The sequence below is a fragment of the Ammospiza nelsoni genome, chromosome Z (genome assembly GCF_027579445.1).
Source record: "Ammospiza nelsoni isolate bAmmNel1 chromosome Z, bAmmNel1.pri, whole genome shotgun sequence".
Classification (NCBI taxonomy): domain Eukaryota; kingdom Metazoa; phylum Chordata; class Aves; order Passeriformes; family Passerellidae; genus Ammospiza; species Ammospiza nelsoni.
The window spans coordinates 88,220,233-88,241,356 of record NC_080669.1 but is presented as its reverse complement, the minus strand read 5'-3'; positions in this window follow the sequence as shown (position 1 = coordinate 88,241,356).

Here is a 21,124-nt window from a genome sequence, read left to right as displayed (position 1 = left end):
CCTGCAGATTCCAACCCCATAGATTGGAATGATGATTCCCAGAAGGATCAGCTCTGGATATTCTATAATTCCCAGAAGGATCAGCCCTGGATATTCCATGATTCATTCCATGATTCCCAGAAGGATCAGCCCTGGATATCCCATGATTCCCAGAAGGATCAGCCCTGGATATTCCATGATTCCCAGAAAGATCAGTCCTGGATATTCCATTATTCATTCCATGGTTCCCAGAAGGATCAGCCCTGGATATCCCATGATTCCCAGAAGGATCAGCCCTGGATATTCCATGATTCATTCTGTGATTCCCAGAAGGATCAGCCCTGGATATTCCATGATTCATTCCATGATTCCCAGAAGGATCAGCCCTGGATATTCCATGATTCATTCTGTGATTCCCAGAAGGATCAGCCCTGGATATTCCATGATTCATTCTGTGATTCCCAGAAGGATCAGCCCTGGATATTCCATGATTCATTCCATGATTCCCAGAAGGATCAGCCCTGGATATCCCATGATTCCCAGAAGGATCAGCCCTGGATATTCCATGATTCCCAGAAAGATCAGTCCTGGATATTCCATTATTCATTCCATGGTTCCCAGAAGGATCAGCCCTGGATATTCCATGATTCATTCTGTGATTCCCAGAAGGATCAGCCCTGGATATTCCATGATTCATTCCGTGATTCCCAGAAAGATCAGTCCTGGATATTCCACGATTCATTCCATGATTCCCAGAAGGATCAGCCCTGGATATTCCATGATTCATTCTGTGATTCCCAGAGGGATCAGCCCTGGATATCCCATGATTCATTCTGTGATTCCCAGAAGGATCAGCCCTGGATATTCCATGATTCATTCCGTGATTCCCAGAAGGATCAGCCCTGGATATCCCATGATTCCCAGAAGGATCAGCCCTGGATATTCCATGATTCCCAGAAAGATCAGTCCTGGATATTCCATTATTCATTCCATGGTTCCCAGAAGGATCAGCCCTGGATATTCCATGATTCATTCTGTGATTCCCAGAAGGATCAGCCCTGGATATTCCATGATTCATTCTGTGATTCCCAGAAGGATCAGCCCTGGATATTCCATGATTCATTCTGTGATTCCCAGAGGGATCAGCCCTGGATATTCCATGATTCATTCTGTGATTCCCAGAAGGATCAGCCCTGGATATTCCATGATTCATTCTGTGATTCCCAGAGGGATCAGCCCTGGATATTCCATGATTCATTCTGTGATTCCCAGAAGGATCAGCCCTGGATATTCCATGATTCATTCTGTGATTCCCAGAGGGATCAGCCCTGGGTATTCCATGGTTCCCTGGATATTCCATGACTCCCAGAGGCATCAGCCCTGGACATTCCATCATTCCCAGGACATTCCATCATTCCCAGCGGGCTCAGCTCCCTGTGCTGCTGTTTGCCCCCACACTGGGCACTTTCCCTGGCCCAGCAGGATTCAGGGAACATGGAACCATGGAATCTGCTCCCAGCCCTCTGGAATGGCACGTGCAGGATGCAGCCATCTGCAGGCTGCTGTAAAATGCCTGGAAAAGCGACAGAAGCACTTGGACAGGTGGGATGGCTCCATCCCCGGCCTGGGCACGGCAGCAAATGGAGTCAAGGCCATAAAAGAGAAGGGTGGGATGGATGGATGGATGGATGCATGCATGCATGCATGTGGAGGCTGTTTTTCATGGAATGCTGGCCTGCTCAAAGTGATTTTGGAAATGTAACATCCGTGGAGTTTGGGCCGTTTGTCACGGCTGGAAATGTCTGAGCAGAGCCCCAGCAAGGCAGAGCACCTGGAGCTGCTGACTGCAAAGGAATCAGCTGCTGCAGGGTCTGGGGGGGCATTTTGGGGAAGGAAACGGTGAAGAATCACCAGAAAACTCCAACACAAAGATTTCTGAGGCGCTGGCCCAGCTTGCCCAGAGAAGCTGTTCAAAGCCAGGCTAAAACAGGATGAAAATCTGGAATTCCCTCTAAATATTCCAGATGAAGCCAGGAAACGATCAGCTCTCCCTGAAATGGTGCTCATTGTCCATGTGTGCAATAGGACGTGACCCAATGTGGAGCTGGGACATCTCCAAGTCCTTCCAGGCTGTTTGTGGGCGGAAACTTTGGGAAGGTGATTGCAGAGCGTCAGGGGAGGTGGTTGGACACGTCCTTTCTCTTTCCCCATTTCCCTTCTGCGTCTGCCCGTCCCCAAATCCATTCTCAGAGAGCTGCAGAGCACCAAACCCTGTGCTGTAGCTGTGGAGGTTCTCCCAGGATGGGTTTGAAGGTCTCTTGTGGAAAACGCATGTATTTGATGACTGGCTTTTGGCAAATATTCAAATTGTCCAAATTATTATTACTCTTATTGTATTCCTATCTTTATAACCATTTGATTACTATGAAACTTTTCAAATTTTAGTGATTGGCGTTGTTCACACCCTTAATCCCAAATCATTCAGGGATTCCACAGCTCCACCAAACCATTCAGTTGTGTTCAGAGCCTAAATTCCCCATGGTCACTTGGGAGAGAATCCCAGTGCCTCAGGAGGCTTTTAGGAATTCCCAAGGATTTGGTTTAATCAGTGATCTGCAGTAATTTAATATATTTGCAGTGCTCTCTTCTTTAATACTTAATGAGTGATGATTAGGTTTGTGTATCAGAGCTGAAATCTGCAAGTTAGGTGGCAATTAATGTTTGAAGTGCTCCGTAACTCCAGATATAATGATCCCATTTGCCAGGTAATTATGGCATGGAGGTGCCTAATAGACAGCAGCACTCCTGTGCTCACCTGAGGACAAAAATCCAGGTACAGGCTCTGCTCCCTCTTTTCCATCGCCCCATTCCTCCCTGGTAGCTCCAGGCTGGCCTTGGTGCCTCATTAGCCAAAAGAACCACGACATAACAGAGGGATCCAGCCCAAAGCAAACAGCCCACGAGGGCCATGTGCCGCCAGGAAAAGCAGGAATCAAATTGCACGCCCTGATTCTGTACAGATATTCCACTTGCAAATATTGCACTTGCAAAGCCCCGGCCCACAATGGCTCTTTCAGCTGCGCATTTCACATGAGGAAATATTCCAGGGGGATTTTGTGATTCCAAACCCGAGGTTAGATGGAGTTTTCATGAGTCACATACCCCCAGAATGAGGCTGAGCAAGGCATTTCCTCCCAGGCCGTGGAGTTTAGGAGCAGCTGAGCTCCTGCACAAACACAACCAAGTTAACTTGTTATTTTCATTTCATTCCCACCTTTTACTGAGATGGGGAAATGAGCAAAGCAGTATTTAATTTATCCTTTGCAATATGATGATAAAACAGTGCCCACCGCTCCCTGAGTGTCTGCTGTCCCTGCATGTACCCTGATTTTCAGCAGGGAGCAGAGCTGCCATCCCAATGGATCATCCCATGTTTGAACATTTCAGCTCAAGACTGAAAGGATTTCAGCACTGGGACCACGTCCTGGTTTTCTTCTCTGGAAAAGCAGGATAATGTTTGCCTGCCCCACAGGAAGCTCCTGAGGGCTGGCTCTGACTCTCCACCACGGGATCAGTTTATTTGGGAGACACAGAGCTCTTGCAGCACTGATTCGGTCAGAGTACAACTTCCAGCCTCCTCTGGCCTGAGCGGGAATTCCAGCTGTCCCAGGCTGAATCGGGGAAAGCCAAAGTGCTCCTGCCTCTGCAGTTGGCACAGGAGTGTTTCCCTGCTGCATCTCCATCCTCCGGCTAGGTAGCCCAAAATAAACTCCTGGGTGCAGCTCCAGGCAGCAAGTGACAGCATGAATCATGGCAAACGTCATCCCAGCCATGGGAACAGGGATATGTGGGAATTCAGAACAGCTCGGTGAGGAACAGCAGCCCTGCCAAATCCTGGGAGCTTTATCCTGGAATTTGGTGCTTCCTGCACCCAACTGCAGGCACAGGGTGAGGAACAGCGGCCCTGCCAAATCCTGGGAGCTTTATCCTGGAATTTGGTGCTTCCTGCACCCAATTCCAGGTGGGATTCCCAACTGCAGAGCTGCTGGGCTGGCAGGGACCTCAAGGAACCTCTCACTCCATCTCCTGGCACCTTTCCACCATCCCAACTGGCCTTGAGCAATTCCAGGGCTGGAGCAGCCCCAGGAGACATGCAGGAACGGCTTCCCCCTCAGTGGAACATGTGGCAGAGCAGCCACCTAGGAAGGTTTGGTTTGGGGGAGTTCTGGGAAGTTGATCCAACCTCCACAGACACCCTTGGGAGCAAACAGAGACAAAGCAGGAGACGCTTGACAGAGGAGCAGCTTGTGCTCACGGAATGAGCCAAGCTGCGAGCAGCGAGCCAGCTCCAAAGCCAGGGAATGGATCTTTATGCCTGGTGCTGAAAATGCCCCCAGAACCAGGTCACGGTGGCCCGGAGCTGCCATCTCCTCCTGCCCAGAGCCCTGGAACACCTCAGGAAAGCCCCACAGGATCCCGAGGCAGGTCGAGCTCCAGCCCGCACCCGTGAGAGCGGCGCCAGCTCTCCCCTTCCCCCTTGCCGAGTTTTTCACCTACTTGGCTGCGGCCCAGAAAGAGCCTGCACACAAGTGAGAGACCCTGGAGCTCCAATCCTCTCCAAAGCTGGCAGCAGCACTAAGATTAGAGAGCGAGAAGTGTGAGGGAGCTGAAAGCCTGTGAATCCTGCTAAGGATAGCAAGGCACGAGTAGGAGGCAGCCAGAGCCCATCCCGAGCACCCGCAGCTGAGCGCTGCGAGTTGGATGGGATCTGGGGAGAGGCAAGGTAGTGCCTGGCAGGCAGGGAGGTGCTGCTGGGATCTGATAGCCTGCTCCCAAAAGAGGCTTTTCCTGGGCAGGGAGCGGCAGGGAAAGGCCTGGCTGCCATCAGCCGCTGAGCTTATCCAGGTTATTTTAATGTACATTTATACACTTATATTGACATGATGTGTAGTTATGTATTATATTATGTATAACCAGCCGGGTTATTTCTAATGTGTATTTATATATTGATATTGATATGATGTGTAATTATATATAATATATCACATACTGTATCTATATTCTATATTTATATATTACATTGCATAAATATACATATTTATGCATTATGTATATTGTATTTATATTTATATTATATACAGTTATGTATTATATAGAATATAATATGTATGCTATATTGTCTTTATAGATTCATATTGACATACATCATTTTACATATTTTATGTATAATACATATTATATTTACATTTATATTATGTATAATTATATATTACATTTTCCTTTTGTTTATATATTTATATATGATGTATTATATAAACATACACATTTTAAATACGTGATATATAAAATACATTGATGTGTATATGTATATGCATATGTACATGTATATGTATATATGTATGTATATGTGTATATGTATATGTATGTTGATATTATTTATAATTATATATTCTATAATATACTATATATTATATCTACATTTTCATGATATATTTATATATTATGTGTTATATAAATATACACATTTTAAATATGTGATATATAAAATACATTGATATGTATATGTATATGTATATGTATATGTATGTGTATGTGTCTATGTATGTTGATATTATTTATAATTATATATTATATAATACACTATATATTATATCTACATTTTCATGATATATTTATATATTATTTGTTATATTTATATGTTGTGCATATTATATTATATTATATTATATTATATTAATATTTATTCCTGGGCCTGCTGCAGCACTGATCTCCCTGCAGGCACGGGAGCAGCTCAGAGGGAATATGGGAATGCTGCTGCCTCACCTGGCTGGGACCCCAAATCCAGGTGAAACACGTCCCTGCAGGTGCTCCAAGCTGCTCCTGGGGGCACAGGGTGGAAAATCAGAGGGTCCCAGAACGGTTTGGTGGGAAGGGACCTTAAGGATCCTTTCATTCCGCAAGCCCAGGCTGCCCAACCCGGTCTAAAACACTTCCAGGGATGGAGAGGGATGGGATACATACGTTTGTGTATCCTCAGGAAATGTCAGCTATCCCAAATCCCACAGATCCTGCAAGTCCAGAAAGTGCTGCTCTAATACCCCCAAATCACTGCATCAGGAATAGAGACCATTGGAAGATCTAAATTGTGGGGAAAAAATCAAATTTCCAGCAGAGCACCTCGGACTCGGAAATATTTTGAATGTAAATTCCCAGGCTTGGGATGAGGTTAGCTAAACAATACGAGGAAGCCTTTCCCAGGAGAACGTCAGGGTTGTTTGGATATCTGAGGGCCTGGGAAGGGCTCCCAGGGAATCTGGGCTCTCCCACTGAACTCAGGCAGGGTTTCACTCCAATGGAGCAGAGGTGGGTTAACGCTGAGCGTTTGGAAATCCCCGTTCCCATTGCCAGGCTGCTCCTCAGAGATCTCCCCATCATTACTTCCGCTCGGCCGTCAGCGGCTCAATGGCAGCCCAGGGACTGGGATGTGCCTTTGGAAACGGGCTCAGCTCCGCTGTGTGCCGTGGAAAACTTGTCCTGTGAACCTTGTTGTGACTCTGAACCCGCTCAGCAGTGCTGCAATTTCCCTCTGCAGCCCTGAGCAGGAGCTGGGCTGCACTCAGGGCCCCCCAACCCTTCCCCAGTGTTATTGTTTGCAAAACGCTGGATAAAATATAAATGATGCTTTCAATTGAAACCCAACCTCACACTGTTCCCAGCTTTAATAACAGTTTTGACAGATGAGATTTCCATCATCTGTTTTTGTCTTTGTCAAGGCTCCTCCAATAAATGCTCTAAACTAACAGATGTGACTATAAAGGCTGAGGCATCGGGAGCTGAGCTTTGTCAAGTGCTACCAGAGATAAATTAATTCCTAGTTTAAGCCTCCACTGAGCACTGGGACATCCCTTCCCCTGCTTGTGGTGCCTGACCTTGGGCGGGTTTCACACCCAGACAGGGAAATCACAACAGGTACAATTACAGGGATTGGGGCACCAAACAAGGCACCAGTTTAGCCAGGGCAACAAACTGGGAGCCAGAAATCTGATATCCATCAAAAGTGAACCTTTTCTACCTCTGTCGGAATTCACAGTGCCTCTAAAACACAGGCGAATTATCTGAATGCTAAAGTAGCTTTTGGGTGATACTTTGGGATCCTGCAGCCTGATTTCCTCCCCAACATTGCTGCCCTGGGATCTCTTTATTCCCTTCCCAATGGGGCACCAGTTTAGCCAGGGTAACAAACTGGGAGCCAGAAATCTGATATCCATCAAAAGGGAACATGTTCTAGCTCTGTTGGAATTCACAGTGCCTCTAAAACACAGGTGAATTATCTGAATGCTGAGATCCTGCAGCCTGAATTCCTCCCCAGCGTTCCTGCTCATTCCTGCCCCGTGATCTCTTTATTCCCTCACCAAGCCCACAGGCACCCCCACATCAATTTAGGGCCATTTGGGTGCTCAGCAACAGGTAAGCCACGGTGGTTTTACCAGCAATTAGAATTTCCAGTGGGAGCAGGAAAACACATCCATTGTTTCATCTGTGACTCCAGATTTTCCTCCACTACACCAACTAATAAATAAGACATAATTGGGTCTGGCCTCCTGACTCCCACTCTTGCAAAGGCATGAATAAATGAATTAATCACAGCCACCAGGGTGAGGAGAGCGAAGTCCACGGGGGAGAAAGGGCGGACGGAATGAAAGTCCCGATGTCAGAAAAATTCCACAATGAAGTTATTCGGGAGTATTGATTTGATAAGTGAAAACTTAAATAAGGCTTGGGCAGAGAGACACGGCTCCTGGGAGAGTTGGCTGTCAGAGGTGGGGCAAGGAGGAACACGTGTGGGGATGGCGGGAAAAGCCCTCCAGAATAAAAAAGTCTCAATTTTGTTTGATGTCTCCTGCCAGAGGGCCGGGACTGCCCTGGAATAACTCCCCGCTACGGGCCCGGCTCCGACCCGCTCTCCAAACTCCGAGCGCCGTTCATTCAATCCCTGCTCCTCCTATGGAGCCATAAATGGATCCAGCTAAGGGCTCTAAAGCTATCCCACAGGATCCTCGTGCTTGGAGCTGATGGAACATTAGTGTCAGGCAAGACTATTATTTGAGTCTCAATATAATTAATAAAGCTTTTCTCTCCCCCCCAGGAACGCGCTAAATCTCCGCGCCTTGTTTGCGTCGGGCGCGAGATTCCCCTACCTCGCACGGAAGGCAAAAAAAGATGAAAAAGCCTTTAAATATTTAACAGTCGAAACCCGACATAAATTGGAGATTTGAATAAAAAATCAGCCCAAGTATATTTGTATGAAACTGGTGAACAGAAGGAATACACATGCTCCGAGGAATAGATTTTATGCCAAACATCAATCAATCCCGGCTCCGAAGCCTATTTATAATACTGTGGGGGTTCTGGACGGTTGCACTTCACACTGGGAGGACCAATCCATGACATTAGCTGGTGAACAATTGAAAGCTTTTACAAATAATTAAAACTCTGCTCGGAAATGGGGATCTTGCCGCCGCTTTTGTGGCCACGCACCGGCTCGTGTGGATGGCAGAGTGTAAATAATGAGCAGTTAATGTCGGATTTGCTCCACCGTCCTCTGCCTGACGGGGCTTTCTCCCTGCTTATTGATTTTTTGGGCACAAATGTGGATTTATTTCCAGTTTTGCCTTCCCTGTCCCGTCCAGGACAACGGGGTCAGGTGGGATTTTGGGAGGGATTTTGGGTGGGGATCCCTGGCTGGCGCGGACGGGCTTTGGAGCGCCTTGGGACGGCAGAAGGTGGCAGGGGGTGGAACGAGACGCTCGAAGGTCCCTTCGGAGCCAAACCAGGCTGGGACTGCACGGGTGCTTGGTGGCAGCAGGGGGAGCTCAGACATCCCATTTGGCTCTCTCCAAATGTCATTCCTTAAGACCTTCTGAGCAATTAAACCAAATTTAGCAGGAATCAATCATACAGACGCGAGGGTGGGAAATAATGAAGATGGATGTTGTTTAAAGCCTTCCAAGAGCTCCTGCCGGAGCTAGATATCATCCTGAGCGGGATTAGATTGTCCAAGTGACCTTAGGAGCGCTTGCAAGGGTCCTCCCGAGCCCCACCGGCCCCTTGGCCCCTTTCCCAAGGTAAGCCCTTCCCCGGAGCGCTGCTGGCACCCCCGGGATGCACGGAGGCAGAGAGGAATCCCTGCCAGAGCAGGAGGAACACTCTGTTCTCCCAGCTCTCTTTGTACAAGGCAAAGAAATCTCTGCTTGGAGGCCGAAAATCCTGCTCCAAATCCCCGGTCCCAGGTGTAGGGCCAATATATTTATTTCATTTCCCTAAAGTTCCCACCGGGCTCAGGAAACAGGTGGGTTTCAAACCTTCTGAAGACACCAAAGTGCTTCTTTACAAAGTGACTTGCAAAGCAAAAATATGAAGAAAAAAAAAAAAAGAGAGAGAGAGATTTTTTTTTTCCCTATTCCCCAGGGATTTTTGAGCATATGAAGCACAAAAATAATCACAGAAATGACGCAAAGGAAGAAAAAACCCAAGGATTTAGTCGGAGTCAGCAATCCAAAGGCAGCTCCCTGCTGCTGCTGCCTCACCCCCACGACACAGCCTGGATGGAAGGGGCTTTGTGCTGAGCAGCAGCCAAAGCCAAGAGCTCAAATCCCTGGCTCGGAAACCCTGGGCTGTGGGAAGGCGACGCTGCTGAGAAGAACAAGGCTTATTTTAACTAATTAGGATAAAGAGAGGGACGGGGTAGCTGTGAGGGCACTGCCACCTCCAACTGCACCTTCCTCCATGCGAGCTCTGCTCTCTCCTGGACACGCGCAGCCCCGAAACCAACACGTGTTCTCCAGACAAACCGGCCAGCTCTGGAGCTGTGGGATGGCTGTGTCATCTCCAGCTGTTTCCCTCCTCTGCTGGAGCCTAAAGAAGTAAATATTGAAATCAAACCCCCTGGGCTCTCCTAAACCAATCCAGACCCGTTTGTCCCACCTCTGGGAAGGCACGTGGAGCATCATGTAAATCCCCCGGCACTTTGCTTATCTCCTGCCACGCTTTTGCTCCAAAAATGGGAATTTTCATCAGGAAATCAGGATGCCAGTCAGGGTTTGTGTCCCAAGGTCCCTGTGTTTCCTGCTCCTCAGCTGGGAGTGCCTGCAGGAGAAGCAGGGCTCGGTGGCCAGCCCCAGTTTTGGGGGTTTTGAGTTCCAGGCCATTTGTAATGGGATTTTCACAGAGCTTTTGGCTTCAGGTGCACGCTGCACATTTCCCCGGGGATTTGCTGGTTTTGTGTGGAGCTGAAACAAAAGTGGCAGAAAATCAGCTGAGCTTCTGTGCTCTCGCTGCTGTGCTGTGGTGGGAAAGGAGGAAACTGGTTCTTCCTTGGGAGGAATGCTGCTGCTCTTCCCTAATTTCTCTAATGACATTTGATATTATGGTGATGAGTGCCTTGGAAAATACATATGATAATCATTATAATCAAGCACATGTGTCTGGAGAGTGTAATAGGTACATTCTAGAAATTAGAAAATAAACATGTGTTAAGGAATGACTTTTAATATTAATTTCCATTTTTAGAAAGCCAGGCCCCAGATCCAACTGGGGATTAAGCAGCCAAAAGGGGATTTTATAGAATCCTGGTTTTCCAGCATGGCTTGGGCTGGGAGGGACCTTAAAGCTGTGCAGAGGTGAATGTTCCTTTCCAAGCCACCCCATTCCGTGATTGTGGGATCCCATGGCCTTGGAACGAGGAGAACAACAGCACTGGAAGGTGCAGAGTGACTCCTGAGACAGGTACAGTTAATTAATATCCATGGTTCTGGGATCCCAGGTACAGTTCATCAATATCCATGGTTCTGGGATCCCAGGTACAGTTCATCAATATCCATGGTTCTGGGATCCCAGGTACAGTTCATCAATGGTTCTGGGATCCCAGGTACAGTTCATCAATATCCATGGGTCTGGGATCCCAGGTACAGTTCATCAATATCCATGGTTCTGGGATCCCAGGTACAGTTCATCAATGGTTCTGGGATCCCAGGTACAGTTAATCAATGGTTCTGGGATCCCAGGTACAGTTAATCAATATCAATGGTTCTGGGATCCCGTGGCTTTGGAACGAGCAGAGCAGCCCTGCAAGGTGCAGAGTGACTCGTGAATAAACAGGCCCTGGGTTTATCTGCCCTCCTGAAGTGGAATGGAGCCGTTCCCACAACCCTAGCTGGAGCACAGAGCTGCTCCCAAACGCCAGGCCTCGAGTGGAGTGCCTCTCCCAGTGCACAGCCTATTGATTTTAGGAGCCATCAGTGGATATTGTGTGCCTATAGCATTACCAGGACAGGCAGGAGGTGCACAGAGTCATTTGCCTGTTGTCCCATGCTGTGCCCTATGGGAAGCCACTGATTCCTACACTTGGAGCAGGGACAATGCAACTTAATCAGAGTGACAGGAAACAGGCAGCAATTACAGTGTGCAGCTACATCTGCTGGGTTCCACTTCACTGAAGGAAGAGTTATCTCAATTTTAATGTACAGCCCTTTTTCATGTTTCATTTAACCTCTGCTGTATTATTAACCGCATCAAAATATAACGACGGTCGTTAGGAAAAAGGCGAAAAGCGAGAACATTTGGGGAAATTTGGACTCTTCCCCCGTTATCTGTAATTTAACGCTCTCGGTTTTACTTTCGTGCCCCGTTCCACAGTGTCATTTAACAGAGGGGTTTGTTTGCTTTAAATACCAAGCACAGCCCCGACGCTGCTTCCTCCAAACTCGCGGCAGAACAATTCCCGATGCTGCAGCGGAAGCAAGATGTGACCTGCTGATATTCCTTTGCCTTAATTGCCACACTGCAATCGAGTTTGCTCCTTTCCCAAATTGTGGGAAATTCTCATTGTTAGGGTTTCACTGGAAAAGCAATCACTGGGAATTCGTCAGAATCCGAGGGAGAACTGGGAGAAAGGGGGGGAGCAGGTTTCCCTCCTGGGGATGGAAAGCAAACCCCAGCGCTGTCCTCATTGCACCACCAGAGACAAAATCTCACTTGGGAATCACTGGCATGGAAACAGGAGCAGGAATCCCGGCTGCAGGCTTTGGGGCACAGAAGGTTCTGGAATGAACTCCGCAACGGCTTGGGTTGGAAGGGATGTTAAGGATTGAACCCCCTAGCACGGGCAGGGACACCTTGCACAATGCCAGGTTGCTCCAAGCTGGCCTTGGATCACTCACAGGCATGAGGTACAGCAAACACGGGGATGCATTTCTACATTTATTTCCCACTGGAAGTGGCAGGGAAAGCTCACACAGGAGCAGCTCAGCAGCAGCGCTGGCAATGTTCTTTATTTTGGAACCGGGATCCATCCTGCACCTCCCAGTGCCAATCTCAAATTCCCTTATCTGAGTGGGCTCCCCTTCCCTGGAAGCGTCCCGGGGGGTGCAATAGGATGGTCCATAAAATCCCCTCCAACCCAACCCATTCCTTAATAAACCAGGACGATCCCTGTGAGCTGTAGCCTAAATAAAACATACAAAAGAACTCCTGAGCGTGGAGAACAATGAAGAACCCACCCGGAGGGGGTAATCAGCATCTGAGGAGCCTTTAATCTAACAAGGACATCTTAAGTGAAGTTGCTGAAAGAAAGGTGCTGTGCGATTGCCAACCAGCTCCCCTGTACGGCGAGGATTCCTCTGAAGCACCGAGTGCTAATTGGAAGGAAGTTGGAAAGCTTTCTGCCAGGATCCTGTAATAAGCTTCATTAGGCCGTGGGACGGCGCTGAACTGAATATTAATAAAAAGGCAGCGAGGGAACCGGAGCCTGGGGAAACTGGGAGTTGGGCTGGATACTGGGAGGGAATTCCGCCCTGGAGGGCGGGGAGGGCCCGGCACAGCTGTGGCATCCCTGGCAGTGCCCAAGGCCAGCCTGTGCACCCGGGGCTGGTGGAAGGGGTGATCTCTAAGTGCCCCCAACCCAAGGCAGGGTGGGATTCTATGGAGTGTCTTGCCTAAATGTCACAGCAGGGTCTGCCCTGGGGCTGTCCATCCCCGTGTGCTTGTACGTGGGTGTGGGCCAATAAAAGCGCTGAGGGAAACTGAGGAAGGAGCAGCTCGGCTGGAGGTGCTACGATAAAAACAAAAATGGATATGAGAAATCTCATTCCCTGAGGACTTTGGGAATCACTTTTGGGAGTGCAGGGCCTAAAGAGGTTGTTGGTTTGGGCTCAAACACCTGTGAGTTGTGCTAAGAACCGGGCACAACGAAAAGACTCCTCCTGTTGAGCAAGCCCATGGATTAGCTATGAATTATCCTGTTTACATTTCATTTAGTTTGATTTTCTCTCTATTTCCTATTTTCTAAATTAGATAACCCTTGCCTGATTTAAGGTAATTTGCCTTTACTGACTATTACTTAAGGCTAAGCATTTGCGAAGCCATTCCGGGAGAGGAGGAAAATGAAACCGCGCAAATTTCGGGTTTGGAGAACAAAAGGAACGCGGGCATGGAAGGGAAGCGCTGATGAACGGGGAGCTGGCAGCGCCTCAGCCCCAAGAGCTGCCTTTGACCGATGCCACGAGCTTTTCCAGACACTCTGGAGCTTCCTTTGTGCATCCTGCGCTTAAAAATTTGATGAGCCCAGCTCCCGGTGTATTTAGCACCAGTGCAGCAACAGGGACCCATCAGCAGGAAAATGGAGTTGGACGATCCCCCCTTTTTCTTATGGGCTCCGATAATTTAACCGCCTGCTTTTATTTCCACGTTATATTGCAGTTGCATCTGGAAATCGGGAAATTCGCTTTGGAAACCAAAAGGGGGAGGAGGGAAGCGAGGAGGGAAGTGGGGAAAACACAAGACGTGGGCAGCAAAGCCTCTCCGTGCCACTGCACCCTGCAAACCTCTCCCAGCTGAATGTGGGATCTCTTTAGGAGCTGCTAATCTATGCAAAGCAAATTGTTTTGGATTCGCCCGGCCCATCCCTGCCCACCCTGTCATTTGTAACTGCTGCCTGTGCTGACAGAAACTCTTCATCAAGCGCGGGGCCACGCACACACACACCTCAAACTCACTAAAGGCAGCCGGGGCGGTGAGGACACAACGCCCGAGGGTTTGCCATGGGCCAGCCCTTCCCGTGGGTTCCTGTCCCTCTGCCACGGGAGAAGGGGCTGGAGCCCTTGGGCTGGGCCCGGTGCTGCCCGAGCATCTCCTGTTGGAAACCAGGATGTTCCACCCCGCACACAGACAAATCCTGCTCAATCCAAATGTCTCTGAGAACAATTTTCGCCTGGAGAATGTTCCTTCATTCCCATCTGTGCAGATCACAGTTTGAAATGCTGCCTGCACTTTCCAAACCCTTGCTTCACCAGAAAAAAATAGCCAGAGCAAACTAGAAAAAAAAATTAAAAAATAGGAAACAAGGAAAAATCTCAAAGCTCAACCTATCAAATGATTATGGAATGAAAAAGAATTTGTGTTGTTGCCAGCCCCAGTAAGGTGTCCCAGTCCCCCAACTGGGGTTGCACACCTCCACCGCCCCGGGCACAGCTCGGGAACGGCACGGAGCCCTCCGGTGGAATCCTGGATCGACGCTTTCCCAAATAAATCTCGGGGCTGCCTTGTATTAATGAACTGTCACAGCTCCCATTGTTTCCCAGGGCCTTGCAGCTGCATTCTTTCACAGGTGCTTGGCAGATCCGAGCGCGGCTGCTCTGGGGTTTGAGCACAGGACCAAATCCCTCCTCCGGCGCATTGCTGGGGAGTTATCCATGTGCAAAACATGCTTTATTTTCCTTTCCTTCGCTTTCCCTGCCTCACTCCTCTTCCCCTGACCTCACCTTCCTGGTGATGAAATTCCAACCTCAGAACCCAGGAACGGTTTGGGTTGGAAGGGAGAGGCTTTCTCAGCGCAACCAGAACCAGCCTCGAGGCAGCTTGGCTGCGGATGGACTGGAATGGAGCTCAGGACTATCGGATGTGTCCCTGGACTCCATTGCAAATAATCAACTTCTCCTAGACCTGGAAATGACATGATTGTGTGTCCACTTCACGGGATTTCAATCCAGCCTCAATCTCCTCTCTAAGCACCAATACTTGTATTTTTTTGGTACAGTTAGATTCTGTCCTAGGCTGCTCCCAGGAAAACAAAGGTTGGCATTTCTATGGTTTAATAAAAGGAGATTAATATGGAAGTGAAACAAATCTACTGTTAGAAAAATGAGCAGAATCAAAATCCATTTAAGTGAAACCTGCAGCTCTTTCTGTTGCAATCCTAATGCACTTAGAGGAGCAGCTTCCCTAAAAACTGGCCTTGTCACCGATAGCCCTTTATCCTTCCCTCAGTGTTCCTTGTCAAGGAGCTAATTCAGGCAGCTAATTGGGACAATAACTAATCCAGCCACGTACTCCCCCAATTATTTCCTTCTTCATCCCTCTGCTATTCTTATTCCCATGTATTTTTTACAGCAGCTTTTAATTCAATTAGAAGGACAAGTGACGGGACTCAGCCCCAGGGTCCCCTGCCACCGACGGGTCCAGGCTCAATAGCAAACAGCAATAACAGCAATAAAATGTGAAATCAGATATAAAAACATTTATAACAACAACAACACATTTTAGCCAGCAGTGGAGAGCCTTCAAAGAACACTCAGCAATGTAAAGAATACCAAACAGGGGAATAAACTGTTAAATCTCATCAAGTCTCCCAGAGGGTCGCTCCAAATGGAATTCCCAGAGAAGCTGGGGATGGCCCAGCCCTGGAATTGTTCAGGCTGGGCTGGAAGACCAAACTTGGACCTTTGCAGGAGCAAAGGATTTAAAGGATCATCCCCCAGCCTCGCCTTCCACCAGCCCAGGTTACTCCCAACACTTCTCCAGATTTCCCAAACATCAACAATTCCTGCTGAAATCTCCATAAGAGATTGTCTTATTGTGTTTTCTGTATTCCTGTCATCGCAAGCCATGGATTTCCATAATGACCTACATATGCCCATTACAAGAATTGAAAATACATGGAAAATCTCTTTCCATCCCCTGCACCTCTTGGCCTTTTCCCAAATCCACTGTTTTCTCCCTAATGGACTGCAGTATTCCACATCCATTAGTACAACCGAAAATGATGACATTTCACTTTAATTGAAATCAAACACCCTATTTCATTAGGGAATTAGAAAACAAACCAAATTTTAATCGGAATTCAGGCAAATACAGAAGAATATTTTCCCTCCTCCAGGAGTACCTTTCCATGGAAATTTGCAGTATTTCTGAGGCCATGAATGAAATGCACTCTTTGCAAAGCTGTACCGAAATTAACAAGTTTACATTCCCCTCTAAGCCAAACTAGCCTCATGTTGACACCATAACAAGGAAGCACAAAGGGAGAAACTGCATGAAAATTACAAGGTTTTTCTTGCTCCATTTTCCCACTTGTTTCTTTTCGGGAAGCGGAGAAACAAACACTGGTGACTGGGGGGTTTACCCTATAAAATTTACTAAGTTCAGCTATGTTCCACTTCGGTTTTATCACAAAACCCAGTGTGGCAGCTCTGGATCACATGGACTCATTCATGGCATCAGCTACTGCAGCTCCATAACATCCATCAACTTATTTTCACAATCACCATGACAGAATCAGGGAAAGGTTTGGGATTTTTAAGGACAGTCCAGTTCCGTCCCCCTTGACCACTTGTCCATGCCCTATCCTAACTGGCCTTGGACACTTCCAAGGAAGAGGGGTCTGATAAAATTTCCCTGGTCTGTGAATTCTGAGGCGGCCAAAGGCCCCCCTGCTCAGCCAATTGTCCACATGGAATTCCTGGGGCCTGCTGAAAACAGGACATATGGGGACAGAATAAAATCCAGAGGATTAAAACTGGAAAATGAATAATACCGGGGCCAGGGTGGCAGTTGGGTTAGCCCTTTTCCTACTTAATTTCCAAATAAAACCACACAGCCTGTTATTAACCAAATCCATCATTAATTTGAAGGCAGCATCCCTGAAAGTGTCCAAAGCTAGGCTGGATGGGGCTTGGACCATTCTGGTCCAGTGATAGACCCTTCCAACCCAAACCATTCCATGATTGTATAACATTTCCCCTCCCTTTGCTTGTCCCCATTCCCTTCCTTATTTTCATTTCCAGCACCTGCTCGTGCATCAGCCCCGTTGCGGGCTCAGCATCCCAAAAAGACATTGAAAAAATGAATAATTCAAACCTACCTTTTTTCGCGGGATCCTGAGGGCTGAGCGGGCTGAAAATCTTCGAGGCTCTGATCACGGCTGAGGCGCTGAAACCCTCACCGAGTCTGCGGATGCTGAGGGAGCTGAGGGGGCTGGAGCCCCTCAGGCGCCTCAGCAATGGAGCCAAGGTGAAGGCGGGAAACTTCGCGGGGCCTCTGAGGGGCCGGGGCTGGGCCAGAGCCCCAGCGAGGCCTGCCCGAGGCTTCCGCCCCTCAGGGCGGAATGGCGTGAGCCCCTCAGGGCCGAGTGGTGTGAGCTCCCTCACGGTGGAGTGGTGTGAGCTCCCTCACGGTGGAGTGGTGTGAGCTCCATCAGGGCGGAGTGGTGTGAGCTCCATTATGGCGGAGTGGTGTGAGCTCCCTCACGGCGGGAACCTCCTCACGGCGGAATGGCTCCAGGTCCCTCAGGGCAGCCTGGTGCCAGCTCCCTCAAGGCGGAGCTCCCTCACGATGGAGCGGCGCGAGCCCCCTCACGATGGAGCGGCGGGAACTCCCTCACGGCCGAAGTGGCGGGAACTCCCTCAGGGCAGCCTGGCGCGAGCCCCCTCACGAGGGAGCGGCGCGAGCGTCCCTCACGGCAGCCTGGCACGAGCTCCCTCAGGGCGGAGTGGCACGAGCTCCTTCACGGCCGCAGTGGCGGGAACTCCCTCGCGGCAGCCTGGCGCGAGCTCCCTCACGATGGAGCGGCGCGAGCTCACTCACGGTGGAATGGCACAAGCTCTCCCTCACGATGGAGCGGCGCGAGCTCACTCACGGTGGAATGGCACAAGCTCTCCCTCACGATGGAGCGGCGCGAGCTCACTCACGGTGGAATGGCACAAGCTCTCCCTCACGATGGAGCGGCGCGAGTCCCCTCAGGACGAGTGGCGCGAGCTCCCTCCCGATGAGTGGCGCGAGCTCCCTCCCGATGAGTGGCGCGAGCTCCCTCCCGATGAGTGGCGCGAGCCCCCTCACGGCAGCCCTTCACGAGCTCCCTCAGGGCGGAGTGGTTTGAACTCCCTCACGGCCGAAGTGGCGGGAACTCCCTCAGGGCAGCCTGGCGCGAGCCCCCTCACGGTGGAGCGGCACGAGCTCCCTCAGGACGAGTGGCACGAGCCCCCTCACGATGGAGCGGCGCGAGCTCCCTCACGGCGTGGCTCGAGCTCCCTCAGGACGAGCGGCGCGAGGCCCCTCACAACAGCCGGGCGCGAGCCCCCTCACGGCAGCCTGGCACGAGCCCCCTCACGACCGGAGTGGCGGGTACTCCCTCACGGCAGCCTGACGCGAGCTCCCTCACGATGGAGTGGCACGAGCCCCCTCACGATGGAGCGGCGCGAGCCCCCTCAGGACGAGTGGCACGAGCTCCCTCACGGCGGAGTGGCGGGAGCTCCCTCATGGTGGAATGGCGCGAACTACCTCAGGACGAGAGGCTCGAGCCCCCTCACGGCGGAGTGGCACGATGGCGCCCCCTCACGCCAGGGCCGCCCCTCACGCCAGGGCCCCCCCTCACGCCAGGGCGGAATGACGTTAGCCCCCTTCATGGCAACGAGGAGCGAGCTCTCCCAGGCCCCCCATGGCATCGGCTGAGGGCCGGGAGCAGGGGAAACCCTTGGAGGATCTATGGAAGCCGAAACGCCCTCACGGAGTCTGATCATGGCGGAGGGGCGCAAAACCCATCGGGAGTCTGCGGGACCTGAAGCCGTGCAGGTAACTGCTGAGGCAGCTGTCATAAGTTGTGGTCTGAGGGCACGTGAAACCCTTCACAGGGTTTGCTGAGTTCTGGGTGGGATGAGAGGCCCTGAAAGCCCTCATGGTTCTGGTGAGGGGTCTGAAATCTCTCATGGGGTTTGCTGAGGGCTCTAAACCCTTTGAGGGTTGTCTAAGGGGGTTCTGAAGCCCTTCTGGGTCTGTTGAGGATGGAAACCATCCTAGGTCTTGCTGAGGGTGCTGAAACCCCTTACGGGTGTGCTGAGGGTGCTGAAACCCGTCATGGGTATGCTGGAACCCCTCATGGGTGTGCTGAGGGTGCTGGAACCTCTCGTGAGTGTGCTGAGGGTGCTGAAACCCTTCATGGGTGTGCTAAGGGTGCTGAAACCCCTTACGGGTGTGCTGAGGGTGCTGAAATCCCTCATGGGCGTGCTGAGGGTTCTGAAACCCCTCATGAGCGTGCCAAAGGCGCTGAAACACCTTATGGCTGTGCTGGAGCCCCTCATGGGTGTGCTGAGGATGCTGGAACCTCTCATGAGTGTGCTGAGGGTTCTGAAACCCCTCATGAGTGTGCTAAAGGTGCTGAAACACCTTATGGGTGTGCTGGAACCCCTCATGGGTGTGCTGAGGATGCTGGAACCCCTCATGGGTGTGCTGGAACCCCTCATGGCTGTGCTGAGGGTGCTAAAACCCCTCAAGGGTGTGCTGAGGGTGCTGAAACCCCTCATGAGTGTGCTAAAGGTGCTGAAACACCTTATGGGTGTGCTGAAACCCCTCATGAGTGTGCTGAGGGTGCCGGAGCCCCTCCCGGGTGTGCTGGAGCCCCTCCCGGGTGTGCTGAGGATGCCGGAGCCCCTCCCGGGTGTGCTGAGAGCCCTCCCGGGCGTGCCGAGGCTGCGGCACGAAGCTCTCCGGCCCGCCCATGGCCGAGCGCAGCCGGAGCCCCCCCGGGCATTGCCGCGGGCCCGGCCCCGGCGGGCCCCGATCCGCGGGGCTTGCGCGGGAACACGTGAGGGGCGAGGGGCGGCGGGGCCCCTCCATCTTGTGAGCCCCGCCGCGCCGTCCCGCCCGCTTCCTCCCGCCCTCCTCCTCCTCCTCCTCCTCCTCCTCGTCATTGTCTGCGAGCGGCGGCGGCGGCGCTTATAAGGCGGCGGGCATTGCCCGGATGTGAGCGGCGGGCGATGCGGCTGCCCGGGCGGGATGCGATCGGCCGCGGCTCGGCGGGGGAGGCCGCGCTGCTGAGCCGGAGGAGGCGGCGGGCGCTGCTCTAAACTTGGACCAAGTTGGGGAACGGGCGGCCCCGCGCTCCCCCGAGGGGGGAGTCGCCTGGGTTTTTTTTTCGGGATTTGGGTTTTTTTGGTTTTGGTTTTTTTTAAAGGAAGGACAAGGAGGGGGCAAGTACCCGAGAGCCGCGGCGCTGCGAGCCCGTCACCATGTGTCTGTAAAAACAATAGGGCAAAAGTTGTCGGACCTTCTTTTTTTCCTTTTTCTTTTTTTTCTTCCTTGGTTTTGAATTTTGAAATTTTTGAAATCTAATTTATATTATTTTTGTGGCCGGTGGCCGGGCCCCCCAAATCCCAACAAAGCCAGGTGTAGTGTGCCTGTAAAGCTGTGGAATAACCCGGAGCAGGACTGACACTTTCCCTACTTTTTGGTGGTTTTGGAGGGTCACATACGTGTGAGACAATAAAGCACTTTGGCAGAAGATTCCTCTCTTTTTAATTTTGATTATTTTTTTATTCCTTTTTTTTCCCCCCTTGGAATATTGTGAACATATTTGTGGCCATTTAAGGTAAAGTTCCAATTTGCTGTTAGACTAACTTGTCTGTGTTTTTTTTTTTTTTTTTTTTTTTTTTTTGCTTTCATTTTTATTTTTTGATTGAAATTGTCGATCCCGATGTGTTATTTAAAAAAAAAAAAAAAAGGAAAGAAAAGAAAAGAAAGTGCAAGTTCCGGGCTGTGTGAATCGCTACATTGTATATACATTGCATAGCTACGATGTAACTACACGTGTGGGAAATACACCAAGGTGCAGACGCGGGGACTCGCCGCTTTATTTCCTGCCGGAAAATGAACTCCCAGGAGTTCTCTCTAGTGGTGTCCGGCCTGCGGGGGGAAAAGGCGGAATAGAAGTGGCGGAGGGCATGGGGGAAGCAGGAAGGGCGAGGGGACAGGGAGGAGGGGGGGCTGGCAGCATCCCCAAAAACTTGCGCCTAAATCCAAGGGGCCGCTTCGCAAACTTTGC